This window comes from Myotis yumanensis, unplaced genomic scaffold, assembly GCF_028538775.1.
Source record: "Myotis yumanensis isolate MYYU_CA2020_CCGP unplaced genomic scaffold, mMyoYum1.0.hap1 SCAF_9, whole genome shotgun sequence".
NCBI lineage: Eukaryota > Metazoa > Chordata > Mammalia > Chiroptera > Vespertilionidae > Myotis > Myotis yumanensis.
Window position 1 is genome coordinate 44802272 of NW_027223760.1, and position 15121 is coordinate 44817392.

At 37.7% G+C, this 15121-nt stretch overlaps 1 pseudogene; it reads left to right on the plus strand.

Moving 5' to 3' along the window:
• The first annotated feature begins 800 nt into the window (after window positions 1-800).
• LOC139015993 (bromodomain adjacent to zinc finger domain protein 1A-like) lies at window positions 801-8729 on the plus strand (annotated as a pseudogene).
• The last annotated feature ends 6392 nt before the right edge of the window (window positions 8730-15121 follow it).

Genomic DNA, 15121 nt, shown 5'->3' on the forward strand with positions numbered 1-15121 from the left:
TAATACCATAAACTGTTTAGTCACAATGAGTCTTAGCTTTTTAGTTTAAACACTGTATAATTTGGGGGTTGGGGATATTCTACTTAAAATGTCAGTGGAACTGCATGAACTCCCCAGGACTAGAAACCTAAAAGTAAGCACAGACTCCATAGCTTTGTTGGAAGGCATTGTACTGCTAATTAAAAAAACTGCTCAAATGCTTCTTTCTTTGATAAAGAAAACATTATTCATAAACAAATTCCCTCTGGAAGTCAAAATGTACCTCCAACAAATATATCAATAAAGCATCTAAGAATCTAGGCTTGTGATTAGCTCTCTCTCCTGCTGTGGCCTTCCTGAGCAGTGAAGTTTAGGAGAGCTTTGTTCTTGCCCCAAATTGTATTTTTCTAGGAATGGCCCAGCCTTTCCCACAGTAGATTCCAATGCTGCAGCTGTCCCTGGGATTTCTCCATAGCACTTGGGTCCAGGCATACAGTCATTCTAGCTCTTCATTTTTTTTTATTCAGGCATCCTTAAAGTATTTATTAAGTTCTTGCCAAATGAGTGTGTGAACAAGTAACATATATTTGTATTCTTAAAGTTAAGACCTTTGTCATCTAAAAGTCAAGATAGCAATCCACCATCTGTTTTGCTCATCTTTGGATCTCCAGAAAGTACATTTGATTTTTGCACATAGTGAGCCTTCAATGTTTATCAAATGAATGAATGAGCTGTCATACTAGAAAATGGCATGTGAATTATCTTAAGAGAAAAAAACAACACTCTAGCTCTTGTGATCCTTGACTGTCTTATCATGAACCATGGATGACACTTTGGGTAAACTTTCTTTAATTAATACCCCAACCAAATCTAGGAAAATTTACAACTTTTTTATTTTATATAATATTTCTAAGATAGATTTATAAAAAACAGATGATATGAACTAAAACATGCAAGAAGCAACACATTATGACCAGCATAAGAATATTAAGAATCTTAATACACAACATTCTCTTAAATGCAATGTTATTGCTCATCATCTCTGTAAAATTATGGCACATAGAACATTTTTCTCCTCTGGCATGTCCACTGATAAGCTTTGCTCCATCCATTGCTTCTTGAATACATGCTTGGCTTATGCTCTGCTTACTGGACTCCTTCTAGTGGACTGGGCACAACTTTAGCATTGGAAGAACCTGGAAGAGTCCATATCTCTGTTACTTCTCTGTTGCTATGTGTGTGTGTGTGTGTGTGTGTGTGTTTCATCAAAGCTCACTATCTGATATCCAGGCACAGAATTAAATCCAAATGTACCCTAGAGGCACTTTTTATAAGTCTTGTTGATTCCAGGTTACATTAAATTCTGAAAATAAGAAGGGTTTCTTAAGTGCACAGATAGGGATCATTGTACTATAGGAAAAAATGTTCACTAGTAAACTTAGAGGAACAAACACACAACACATTTATTGAAAGGTGAGAAGCGCAGTTCAGTTTAGGGCTTGGGTTTTCGGTGAAGGAAGAATTGGTGTCTGAAAGGATAGGTCTGGGCAAACAAATCTTCCTCTCTCTCCTAATTATAGAGAGGCCATCCTATATCAAGGTTTCATAAAATTCTTCTTAGAGATCCTTCCTTGACTACATAATGGAAGCACCTCTTATATCATTATATAGCATTATCCTTTATTATTGCCTTTATAGCACTAAACAATATTTCATGTTTCTTCATGTTTGCCATCTGTTTATACCACAACATATACACTCTTCCCAGTCACCCCTCTTCACTGTTCTACTGTTCTATCCTCAGCACCTAGAATAGTGCCCAACCAAGACGAACTTATGCTGACCGAACAAATAGACAGTACAGGACTTGAATGCCAGAATTTGTCAGCATTCTGACCAAAGCAGTCTATTGACTAAAGGGGTCTATTGAAATTTCTTCAGCAATGAGAGGGCACATGTCCAGAATTGTGCCTCAGAGAAATTAAATTGGCCACATACAGTACTAATTAGCAAAGAGAGGATCCTGGTGCAGAGAACTCAGTAAGGACATTAGATTTTTTCCCCTGAATGATGTGACTACTATTGCTATACAATATGTTTTCTTGTACATTATAGTAGCTATTTAGACTAGATACATTTTTAAGGTAAAGAAAATCTATTCTTTAAAACCTGTTAAATACCATTTATTATATATATTCCCAAAGCAGCTATGAGTTGTGTGTGTGTGTGTGTGTGTTTAGAATGTCTTATTTGGTTGCTTACGGCAATCAACACATCTCTATAAAAATGAAGACAACTATTAACCAAAGTACCTAAGACACATTTTAACCCAGACAATATAAAGAGTCTTGGAATTCAGAATTTGCTGTGATTATTATAGTACAAAAATAGTGAATGATATTTAAAAGCTCTCTGTCTTGAGATAGTATGTCCTTGTATTCCAGAAACTTAATGGGGGATAATAATAATGATTATGATAATGATAACCTCATCAAAATCACACAAGTATGTTTAAAAAGCCTAAAATGAGTTTCCTGTGGAGGTGATATAAAGTGTGTTTTGAGGCCAAGTTGAGAATGGGATTTATACATACTCCAATTAACTTCACACAGAGGGAATAAAACACAACAAACAAACACAACTATTACATGATTTCATGCCTTACTCTCAACCCTTTTAGCAACCACAACAGATCAATGATATAGTTATTGAGCACCTAATGGGTTGATGATTGAAAACTATTTTCAAGTATATGTCACTGTCCAAATAGGAAATTGGATAAAGTATGAATGAGTTAGTGCAAACACCACAACTACTGGCAAATGTCTGAAATAAAGTCATTAAAGGCAAAATCATCTTTCTAGATATTCAAGAGCTAGATATTGTTTACATTTCTTGATCTCTTAAGGACTTCTTATTAGACTGTAATAAGTTTTAATTAAAAAATTAATTTATTCTTATAGTCTTTTTTAAAAAAATTAGTTTTATTGTTGAATGTATTACACATGTTCCTTTGTCTTCCCCATTGACCCCTTCTAGCCACTACCCCCATGCCTTCCCCTGGTCCCAGGCCTTCAACACGCTATTGTCTGTGTCCATGGGTTATGCATATATACCTATAAGTCCTTTGGTTAATCCTCCCCACCCACCCCCCTACCTCTGCCTTCCCTGTGATTTTCAACAGTCTGTCCCATGTTTCTATTTCTCTAGATCTATTTTGTTGATCAGTTTATTGTGTTCTTTAGATTCCACATATGAGTGAGATCACGTGATACTTGTCTATCTCTGACTGGCTTATTTCGCTTAGCATAATACTCTGCAAGTCCCTCCATGCTCTCTCAAAGGGTAAGAAATCTTCCTCTTTTTTACTGCTGTATAATATTCCATGTGTAAAGGTATCACAGCTTTTTTTATCCATTTATCTTCTGATGGGCACTTTTCTTTTAAAAACTAAATTAAGAAGATAAAATTTGAGTTTAAAGGGAAGTTAAAAATGATACACCTCAGAGATGTTTTTGTTATAAAATATAAAAGTTAAAGACACATCAATAAAATTTAAAGAAACTATGAAATTGATTTGAGTTTTACAACCTTGAGTGGCTGCTCTTAAGTAAGTCTTTCTCTTTCTTATCAATTACCTTGAATAGAGCTCTTTCTGAGATAATGTGCCATTTACTGAAATCCTATGTTGATGTTCCACTCTGTTAGTGAATATCTTCCAATAAGGTTAGGCCAATTATAGGATACAAATGTAGCTTAAATTTTTTTTCTTCCTGCCAACACAAAGGGTAAATGTCTGAGAAACCTTTGCTTAGGTGGATTGAGTTTTCTTCTTTTTCCAAATGAGACTGTATACCAATATTTCTTAGGATGCTCCCAATTCTTGGAGAAAGCTTTTGAAGCTCATGACATTCATCCTGACAACCTCTTCAGGCTACAGCTGAGCAAGTGATAGATTAGTTAAGAGGATATTTGCAGGAGATAGCAACTCTTCTAAATAGTGGCACATTGGATAGTAACAAAGGGATTCCCCAGCAGAAATTGTTGGTTTTCCTTTAGCTTCCAAAATTAATTTAGAAGTAGTAGCTTGCTGACAGATTGATTTTTTAGTTATAGATTGTCATGCACTACAATACTTAATCATATAAGATTTTGTTGCTTTTAACATCTCTTGGGTTAGCGTCTTTCTGACCAGGGCATTTTACAGTATTCAGATTAGATTTTTACATGGTGGTTTCATGCATCCCATTGCATACCAGATTTCTCTTTCCTACTTGAATACTTCAACATCTTGAAATAGTTCACTTTTTATGAATCCTATCTGAGATGAAACAGGAGAAATAATGAATAAAAATGTCACTGCAGTTATGTGCCACATAATGACATTTAAATCAATGGACTACTTATAGATCGGTGGTCTCATACGGTTGGAATGAACTTCTGAGCTGAAAGTAGATGAAAAACTTCCCAGGAGCTCTGAGAGATGGGGAACTGGTGGTGGGATGTGATCCCTAGAGTGGGAAAGAGAGAAGTTGTGTGAAGAAAAGTGAAAATATATGGAACACTGAGAACAGTGGAGTAAACCTAGGGAAGATATGGAATGTGATAATCTTAACTTAGGAATTCCCAGAACCAACTCCAGTGAAAACTAGACTGCCTCCTGAAATCTTTGGCGGTGCTCTGATGATTTTGGAGTTCCTGAATGCATTTGGGTAACTTTTTGATCTTCAAGATGAAGGTCCTGAGGGAGTGACCCAGAAGTGTTAGAGGAAGATCTTGTAGGAAGTGGCAGTGAAGGCCGACTATGTGAATAGCTTTCTTTCTTCCTGGCTGCCATCTTCCAGGCAATAGCTGAAGAAGAAGAGGTAGTAACCAAAGAGAACATAATTTATGCTGATACCAAAGATTTACTAAAGTCTTTGGACGAAGATGCTAACCCCACAAAACCTGCACTGTCTGCAGTTGCATCTTTGGCAGCTGCATGGTCACAGTTGCACTAGGGCTGCAGTTTGAAAAGCTTGGATCTTGGTAGCCGCACTCTTTCTGAAATCCTCAGACTGCATATCTGAGCTTGAGGTTGCTGATGTAACATCAGCAAATGCAAAGTAAAGATATCAAAACTGAGGTGGATTTGGTGCTACAGATGATGCCTGTGTGGAGCTTCCTTAAAGCAATCCCAGTCTAGCAAAGATGCTGTCAAGTACTTCAGTGTATGATTTGACACCAGGAGAACAAATGAAGACACTTTATGCTCCCTGTGGGAAACTACAGTCCCTAGTTCCTACTAGGGTTTTTATTGAAGATTATGTTGACATTTTATGACAGGCAAAGCAGGAATTCCAGGAGTTAAAAGCAGAGTAACTAAAAAGACAAGGGAGAAGCAGCTGCTAGAATTCATAAAAGAGCAAGAACAACAACAAAAAAATGAAAGAGAAACAAAAAAAGCTGAAGGAAAATGAGCAAAGGAATTCAGCTGAAGCTATATCTCTTGGGAAGGAAGAAAGGGAAGATTTTAATTCTAGCACTGAGAGCAAAGAAATGGAGCAAAAGGAACTAGATCAAGATATGGTCATTAAAGAGGAGATGACCCAGGATCCCATAAAAGAAGCAGAAGAGGGAAAGGGGACAAAATGGATTTGAAGAGTTTATAAGGCAAGAAGAGATCAACTGTTTAGCAAGAGAGCCTCTCACTGCTGATGAGGAAGAAGCTTTAAACAAGAACACTAACAAAAAGAGAAAGAGCTTTTAGAAAAACCCAAAGTGCCACGGCATGCACCAATATCTTTCCAAACTTGGGCCGTGACCACATATTGGTGATATTGGATTTTTCCTTCTGTTCCTGGATTGTTTATTCTAGTTTCATTGAAGACATGTGTTTGCCTAGACCAGGGGTGGGCAACCTTTTTGTGAGTGCGTGCCAAAACCAGCAAAATCTCTGACTCAAAATTCTTCTGCGTGCCAACCCTAATTTTTTGAGAACATGTTACGCCTACTTGATATCTCTTAAGGTGTACATATGTGAAGAACCTTGAAGAAATAATAAAATTCATTCGAGCGACAAAAACACAGTATATGATGATGAAAAATACATTTATTTTTTAATGTATACATGTACACTGATAGTCCGACAAAAAACTTTATGACCCTGTTTGATATTATCAGTGGGACTTTTGCTGCTGCATCACTGATGACAGAGATTTTACATCAGGTTTATACTTTGTGACCTTCAGAGATATGCATGAGCTACTACTTTCATCCGTCAGGCTACTCCTGTTACGAGACTTAACAAAATTCATCACTGAGAACAAAGATTCACAAGCGTATGTGGATGAAAACATGGAGAGTAACGCTGTTGCAAAGTTTTTTAAACAGAAAAAAATTTTCTGGAATGGAATTCCAAGTCCTCAATAGTTCGTTTTCAACACTTTTGAAATTGCTCTTCACCTCTCTCATCAATCCATGTCTATGGTCTTTAAGATAACTTGTTATGTAAAATTATTTATTTATCTAAGATGCACCTACACTGAATTTATCTGAAAAATAAAAAAGTCGATATTAAGAAAAAAATTGTAAATGGAAGATTATAAGAGAGGGTTTCGTGTGACAGCAAAAGTTACTGGCATGCCACGTTTGGCACGCGTGCCAGGGGTTGCCCACCCCGGCCTAGACCTTCATCAGAATAATGCACATTCTCAAAATGCTCAGGAATCCACTAAAACTGGAGACTCTTTGGTGTCTGCATCTACCTCTAACATTGACCAAGGTTCATGTGATGATTCTGTGCAGCTACCAAAACCAGTTCATAAGCCAAATCAGTGGCGCTTTTACACTTATGAATAGCTAGACCGGCTTATCAAAGCTCTTAATTCTAGAGGACATAGAGAAAGTGCCTTAAAAAAAACTTGTTTACAAAAGAAGAACAGAATATATGCACAGCTAGCCCATTTTTCTGAAGATAAATTTCATTTTTCACATAAATCTCAGATTGATAACAAACCTACATATACTCAGGGAAGAGCTTTCAATGCATGTGATCCACCTCAGATGTCTGCAGAGAGGCAGCTTGAATTGAGACTGAGATATTTCTTTTAATGTACTGAACACAGAATCTATCAAGGAACATTAGGAGTGATAAACATTGCAGATCGACACATATAAGTTCAGCATTAGAAAATGGATGATATGAGCTGTGAAGTAAAGAAAACAAGGAAATGGGATAATTAAAACAGAATGAAGTAAGAAGAGATAGAAATTGATGAGCAAGCAAAGGCCATATTAAAAGACATACATTTTGGCATGAAAACAGAAATTTCAAGTACTGTCTCAACTAATGCAAGTACATTGCAATCAGTGAGCAAAAACAGTTTGTCATCTGGCAATGGCACTCTTTCAAATAGAGCAGGGCAATGAGTGGCATTTTCTCAAAGCTCCACTAGATGCCAGTGGGCGTTCTTATAAAACAATCCTGGACTATTGGACAGAGTTTCTTCTTTCTTCTGCTAGTCTATCCCAAGTCTTTATTCATCTATCCACCTTGGATCATAGTTGACATGGTCTAAATCTATACTGCATGTTCATTAGAAGATGTCCAAAAGAAGAGTGATGCAGAAAACATGGTACTTTGTGATGGCTGTGATCTGGGTCATCATACTTACTGTGTTCCACCAAAGCTCAAAATTGTGCCTGAAGGAGATTGGTTTTGTCCATAGTATTGGCCAAAGATAAGTTCTGGAAGACTCTCCTCTATACAGGGACAATCCTTGAAAAGTGATAGAGAGATGGAAGACAGTATGGAATGTGAGGATGATGAAGTTGCTGTTGATGAAGAGATTAAAAATGAGGAGAGAGAGTGTGAGATAGAACAAGATGAAGATGACTCTCAAGAAGAGAAGTCAGTCCACCAAAAACAAGGAAGATAACAAATTAGATTGCCAATTAAAATAAGAAGTAAACTTAACTCTTCTTTTTCATGTCCTACAAGATCCTAGAAAATATACTTCAAGGAGTGAACGGAGTATACCCAAAACAGCTGTCTCTTCTAAAACTACTGGTAGAAGCATAAGAAAGATCAAATTTGCTCCTAAATATTTAAGAATTGTTAGTCATTTTACTTGCCAGAGTCATGGCTCATTGAAAATAGATATATGTGTGGAACTACTTAGTCTTTGTAGAAAATGTAGAGGCAGGAAAAGTGCTAATACACCAGAAAATAGTCTCAACTTATCTATCTTCAGAGCCATTGCCACAAAGTCAAGTGATCAGTCAAGATCTCTAAGTGTTGCTTCAAAACTTTCTCTCCAAGGTAGTGAATCCAAGAGAAAAGGCAGGAAAAACGATCTACAGAATCATCTTCTATGATACTGAGCCAAGGAAGTGCAGGCAGACAGGGAGGAGTTTATAAATTTTCTGCTATTGAACAACTTGTAGAATTTGGTATGGCATGATGATAGCTGGCTTTTTTTTCAAACTCATTTCTAAGATTCAAGACCCATACTGTTATGACATCATCAAAAAACCCATTGCCTTGAATATAATTTGTGAAAAAGTGAACAAATATGAATATAAATTAGCATCTGAGGATATGGAGTTAATATTTTTGAACTGCTTTGAGTACCACCCTCATAACACAAGTGACGCAAAAGCTGGAATGAGGCTTCAAGCATTTTCTTATTCAGGTTTAAAAACTTGGACTTCATGTCACACCTAGGAGTGTGGATCAAGTTAGCTCACCACTAGCTGCAAAAATTTGAGGAAAGCAAACTGTTCATGCAAATGGAACATTAACTCATGCTATAAAGCAGACATAGACATATGTGCGTACAGCAATAACAACTGATTGATAACTTTGAAGTGTGGCCTGCACTATATTCTCATTCTTAATATGAAGCTTTCAGGAGAATGTAGAAAAGATTTCTTATGCTACAGTTTTGTTCAGTATCTAATAAGTTTGATAGATATATTGGATACAGTACTGGTTTGTAGAGGATTTTGTACATTTTGAGATCATTCATGTGTCTCAATATCTTGGAAAATATTTTTTCTTCTATGATTTATTTTGTCATTGATGATTTTTCATAGTGTGGTATTAGGGAGATTAATCTGCACAGATGAATCTTTTATAGCACAGTTTAGAAAGAAAGTATATGACTAAGAAGTTTTTAATGAGCCATTCTTTCAACACTACTGTACACATGAATGAATCCAATTTTATATCCTTGAAGTGCTATGCCAGTGCTTGCTGAGATATTAAGTCTGAGTTTATTAACTAGGTATTTATTTAGCATTAGAAGTAATTGGTGAATCCACTTTGTATTTATAAAATTTGTACCTGGAAAATGTTCTTTAATTTTTTTTAACATTTTATTGTGTTTCTGTTTTACTTCTCTTAACTCCCTTAATGATCAGTCAATAAAAGGTAATACCCTCCCTTTTCCATGACAGTTCTTCCAGTTTTACAGAACTATATTATAAGTGATACATTACAAGAAAAAAGATTGCAATGGAGCTGAAAATTTTCATCCCCTAGTAATGTCTTAGCCATCGTCAAGTCATAGTGCAACAAATTACATTTATGGTGATGCTGGTGTAAGCAAACCTACTGCACTGCCAATCACATAAAAGTACAGCGCATATAATTACAGTAGGAGCTATACCATCGAGACTTATGTGAGTGCACTCTATGATGTTCGCACAATGACAAAACTTCCTTATGACACATTTCTCAGCATGGATCCCCATCATTAAGTGGTGCATGATGGTACATTTAAATTCTTAGTTAGAGCTTAACATTTTTATTGGGATGTGATCCCCAATAGGTTAATATTTCCATTTCCATAAATATAAACCAGAACAGCAAGGATAGGGACACATTTATGAAGCTGCTACAGCTGCTACCTCACATTACTGGTCCACTTTCTTGTTCATTTGCATACATACTAACTCAGTGTTCCTGTCAGCAATGGATAGTTTGATACTTAATTATTTAATACAGTTTCACATTTGAGTGTAAATTAACAAACCTGCCAATTTCAAAAAATAACTTTGAGAAGACCCTTGAGAAATAAAATTTACTGTCTGTGGCTAAGATTTCAGTCAACTCTCCCTTCCCATTGCTAGAGTGACAGCAGAATTAATCCTGAGCACAGGGGTAATCTGGTGTCATATGGATTTGACTTGAAGAAGCTTGTATTCCCTAAAGCAGATTTACTTTTGTGTTCAGCTTGGTTGAAGCTAACATTCAGAGTGTTGGTTTTCCTTAGGGAGTGGAAGCTGAACCACGCTGGGTGTCTGGGCAAATGAGCCTGTCATTGGTATATCTTTGGCTTACTGTCCACAGATGGGTTGTATTTGTTTGCAAATGAGAGCAAACTATATAGTGTGGCTGTTCTAAATACATTTTAAAGCACTTTCAAAATGACATTAGTTGAACCTTTAAATGAATTGGTGAGGCCTTAAATTTGACCACTGAAAAACAAACAAAACAAAGAGAGAAACTTAAGTGTATATTAATGGCCACAGAGCATCACCTTTTTCTATATAATGTCTTTTTTTTTTAATAGAGTTATTCCAAGGATTACACTAGCAATTATCACCAAATTATGTTGCTTTTAATATCTCCTGTACTCAGAGAGTTTGTAGTCTCTCTATGAAGCTTGCCTCCAATCTTTTAATGGCCATAAAAGGTATTTTTACATAACTTCTAAATAAGGAAATATAATTAATGGATATGTGGTCCACCAATTTGTAAACATATGTACTTTCAGTTCCTTGACTTCAGAATTGATTGCTACTTGCTTGATGCCCACGGTATAGCCTCCCTTAAACTTTTACTTTTTGAGAAAATGATCCTGAAAAGGATTAATAAGGGCTTGGATTCAACCCCTATTACAGGTTGTGAAAACATCAAACAAACAGAATCTAGGCAAATAGTGGAACAATTTCTTCCATGTGATGTGTGCAATAATGCAAGGGAAATATAATTAGATTCTTCTAGTTACTTCCAAACTCATACTTATTCTTTCGGGATTATTCTCTCATTTTTAAAAATAATTCTCAGTTCTGTTTATATTTGCTTTAAATATTGAAGTGCTCTAATGTTGGTTGCATATATATTTACAATTTTTATATCATCTTGGTGATATTATTATATCCTTACGTTCTTTCTGTCCTGTAGGGTCCATAGTTGGTGGCCTTGTTACTAGGGTCTCAGATGGACATGGAACCTGCCTGGTCCCTGAATGGACTGGACCAGGTTTCATGATGCTTAAAGGCTCTGCTTCAATGTCTAGTGTTCAATCCACAGACTGTGAACTGATTAGCAGGTGTGCAGATGGGTGTGGTTCCTGCTTGGTCCCTGGAAGGCCTCCTACCAGGTCACTAAGTAGGCCCATGATGGGCAAGACTGGCCCGAGACCTCAGCGAAGAGCAGCTGGAAAAGAGTCACAAGGCTGCCAAAGGGATCACAGTCGGGACCAAGGACTGCAGGTTTGCCTTCAGGGGCACAGATGAGCATGACTTTTTCCAGGTTCCTGGTTGGGCAGAAATGTCCTCATACTAAGTGGAGCTAAACAGGTCAAGGGGTTGCTTCAGAATCTAAGTTCAGACCTTCAGGGGTCCAGAGGAGTGTGTCTTCCATCCTGTCCTGTTGCGGGTGGGATGGCATTACTGCACCCAGACCATGGCTGAGAGGGGCTCTAGCTGCCTACAGGGCCATTACAGGATCTGCTATTTACCCGCGGTCAGGAAGTCTGCCTCCCAGGGCATGGGCAATGGGTGTGTCTTCCACCCAGTTCCTGGGCAGGCAAGACCACTTCCAGACTCCAGCAGCAAAAGGGCAATTTCAAGATATGCAGTCAGACAAAATTAGATGGGCATGGGTGTGCATATCTCCCACCATGTTCCTCAGAGGATAGCACTGCTCCTGGACCATGGCTGAAGGAGCTAGAGCTGGGTCATAGGACACTTTAGGGCCAACAGTCAACACAGAGGTCAATGGTCCTGTTACTTAGGACACGGGCAGGCCTGACTCTTTTCAGGTCCCTTAGCAGATAGTGCTGCTGGCAGGACCAAAGTCAAACAGGCTATAGCTGAATCTACCAGGATCAGGGCTCTTTTGGAGTTTGAAGCCAGGACCACCCTCACTGAGCCTGCTTTCTGGGCATGGGCCTGCCTTCTCAAAAGTATTCTGTTGTCTTCGACTCTACTGGGGTTTCACAGTTGGAGTTTCAAATTCCAAAACTCCCACAAAGGCCCTTCAGTCCACACTTAGCTGCCAAACTACTGCTGCAGAGGAGGGATACAAGTGAGATACCCTCAATTCCATCATCTTGCTAGTGCTACCACATAAGTAGTTTTGCTTTAATTTATCCATCATTTTCATTGTTGTTAGTATCGTATGTGTATGTGAGTGTGTGTATCTGTGCTTTCTTCTGAATGCGTTTAAGGTTTTCTCCTTGTCTTCTGTCTTCAGAAGTTTTCCTGTGATATGCCTTGGTTTGTTCCTATCTCTTTTGTAATTTTTCTAATAACTCTAATTTATTTCAATATATCTCTCTTGTTGTGCCTCCATCATAATATTGGCTTTCCCCTGATTTCCCCCTACCCCACCCCTTGCTCAATTTCTGTGAAACCCCACCAGCCTGTCTTTTGGCAGCTACAGCTGTTTCCTCTGTGACTACAGTGAAGTGACCACTTAGAATGGTTGGCCCTCGGGGTTTCCATGTGGGATTGTGCCACCTGTTGGGATGGCCTTGCCTATGTCAAGCACTGGGCTCACCCCTGCAGTATCACTTGTCAGGCATGCTCTTTAGCTTCCATCTACTGTGAATCCATCCTCTTCTTCTTCAGGAGTTTGCATGTGTATCCCTAAGTTTAATTTTCATATATTTTCTGTCATTTTTTTCAGATTACATGTAGGTGAGAGAGATTCAAATGTGAGTTCACTCTCTGGAAATACAAAATTACTGTTACTTTTAGAATGAAAACGTTTTTTTTAAAAAAAAAGTTTAAAGTATCTACACAGTGCCAGAAATATATTAATTTCTTTGTAAATGTCTGTCGAACTAAATTGAACTTAATAGTTCCAGACAATTAAATTTAATAAGCACAGATCTTGCCACTTAATCAAATTCATCACTTCCAAAATCAAACAATCCTTTATTACTATTCATTTCCAAGCCATACCCACTCTTATAATAAAGTAAAACCACTTATACTTTACTGAATCGCAGAATATGCCACAGTACAACTTTCTAGGCACAGTATCTAGATCTATTACATGCCCTTTAGATCAAAATTCTAATTAGCGTTCATTATTTACTGCTTTCACAAGTGATCTGTCCTTCACCCCAAAATGTGATGTGGGTATGTGTGTACATGTAGCCCTGAGAACAGGAATATCGATTCTCAAGAACTCTTCCTGACATCATGCCACTTAAAATACACTAGAATGGAAACTAGGAAGAATGAAAATCGAGCACTTTTTTTTACCACTTCAGATCAGTTAACCTGAGGAATATGCTGAGTGAATTTAATGGCTGATTTATACTCTAAGGGTCTAATGAAAGATGCTTTAGGAAACTACAGTAGTCAGGAGTCTTTCTACATGACCGTGAGTACTAAATGAGAGAAAACACAGCAAGGGGTATTTCAAAGATCAATAAAGATTCTACTTTTCTCAGGTCTTTTGTGTTATGAAGGCTTGCATTTTCTTCAGATTGTGACAACCTCGCATACGTGTGGCAGCACAGTGCACATGCAGTCAGTAGCCATCAAAGCACACACTGGTGGGCAGGATGGCTGAGTACAAATGTCCCTCAACTATTCTTGCTTAGGGAATACTTAGTGATGCTACATCAGGAGTGTTTAGTGCTGGGCGGTGGACCATCTGCAGTCAGTCAGGATACTGACCTCAAATGGCTCTTCCTGCCAAAGGGAGCAGAACACATTGTCCCAACAACAGAGAGAGGAATGCAGCCAGCCGTGAAACAGCTGATAGCTGCAGGCAACAAAGACAGAGAGGATAAAGCATGGGAAAGCAATGCCAGGTTAACAAAAATAGCATATAACAAGTATTTCACAGGAAGCATTGAGGAAGGGAACATAATTGTATGTAAATTAATGAAAAACAATGAACTTTTCTAAAAGGACTGTGGATCTCAGTCTTTCTATGGGTCAGTAATATTACCTGGACCACACAGGACATCATCAGATCTGTGATAACCAGGAGTCTAACTAAGTGATCCCTTGGGAAAAGTGGACCAAGAATTTAACTGGAATTTTGAAAAGACTGGAAATGCGTATACCACTTAGTGGAATCGTGACTATAACCAATAATACACACCGACTTTCCCATGGAACTTGACGATGAAACTGGCTGAACATTCATACTGATTTTTTAAAGACACAAAAATTGCTATTTTTCTCAACATAAAACCATTCATACTTTTCGGAATCACAGAATATGCCACAGTACAACTTTTTTCTAGCATTATTGCAAGACACTGATGAAATTAACAGGCATCACTAAGTACTATATTTAGTTTTGAAAATGAGAATTGAGTTTATTTGTTGGGCAAGGATCACAAATTGTACAGAAAGGACTATGCAGATTATCCAACAAAATTTCTCATAGCTAAATTATTGCACCATGTCCTCTGCAGACTATTCTTAACAATAATAATAGAAATATTTCACATTTATTGCACAATTTCCAGGCTCTATGCTACATGGTAGTATGGTTTCACCAACCCTCAGGGCAGTCCTATAAAGTACTATTATTATCCTCATGTTACAGATGAGAAAACGTTGGCTTAGAGAGGTTATCAGTCAGGAACCTCTGGGAAAGTAAATAACATTGGGGGGGGCGGGGTAGCTGAAGGGACTATTTACAGAGAAGTGGGAAAGATTAAGGGAACCAAATGAGGTACAAGACCAGCAATAGTGAAACGCCCTTATACCTCCAGGCTTGGGTGGCAAGGAGAAGGAGAAAGGTAACAGTGTTATCTGAAGTAAGCAAGAGTTGAAGTGGTATAAGAAGGGCCACAGTACTCTCAAACCAGAACTCTAGCTGTTTGATTCCCAAACTAGTTAACCTTTTCATAGCTTTAACAAAGAGTGAAAGCCAATCTCCAGTTTGAATATG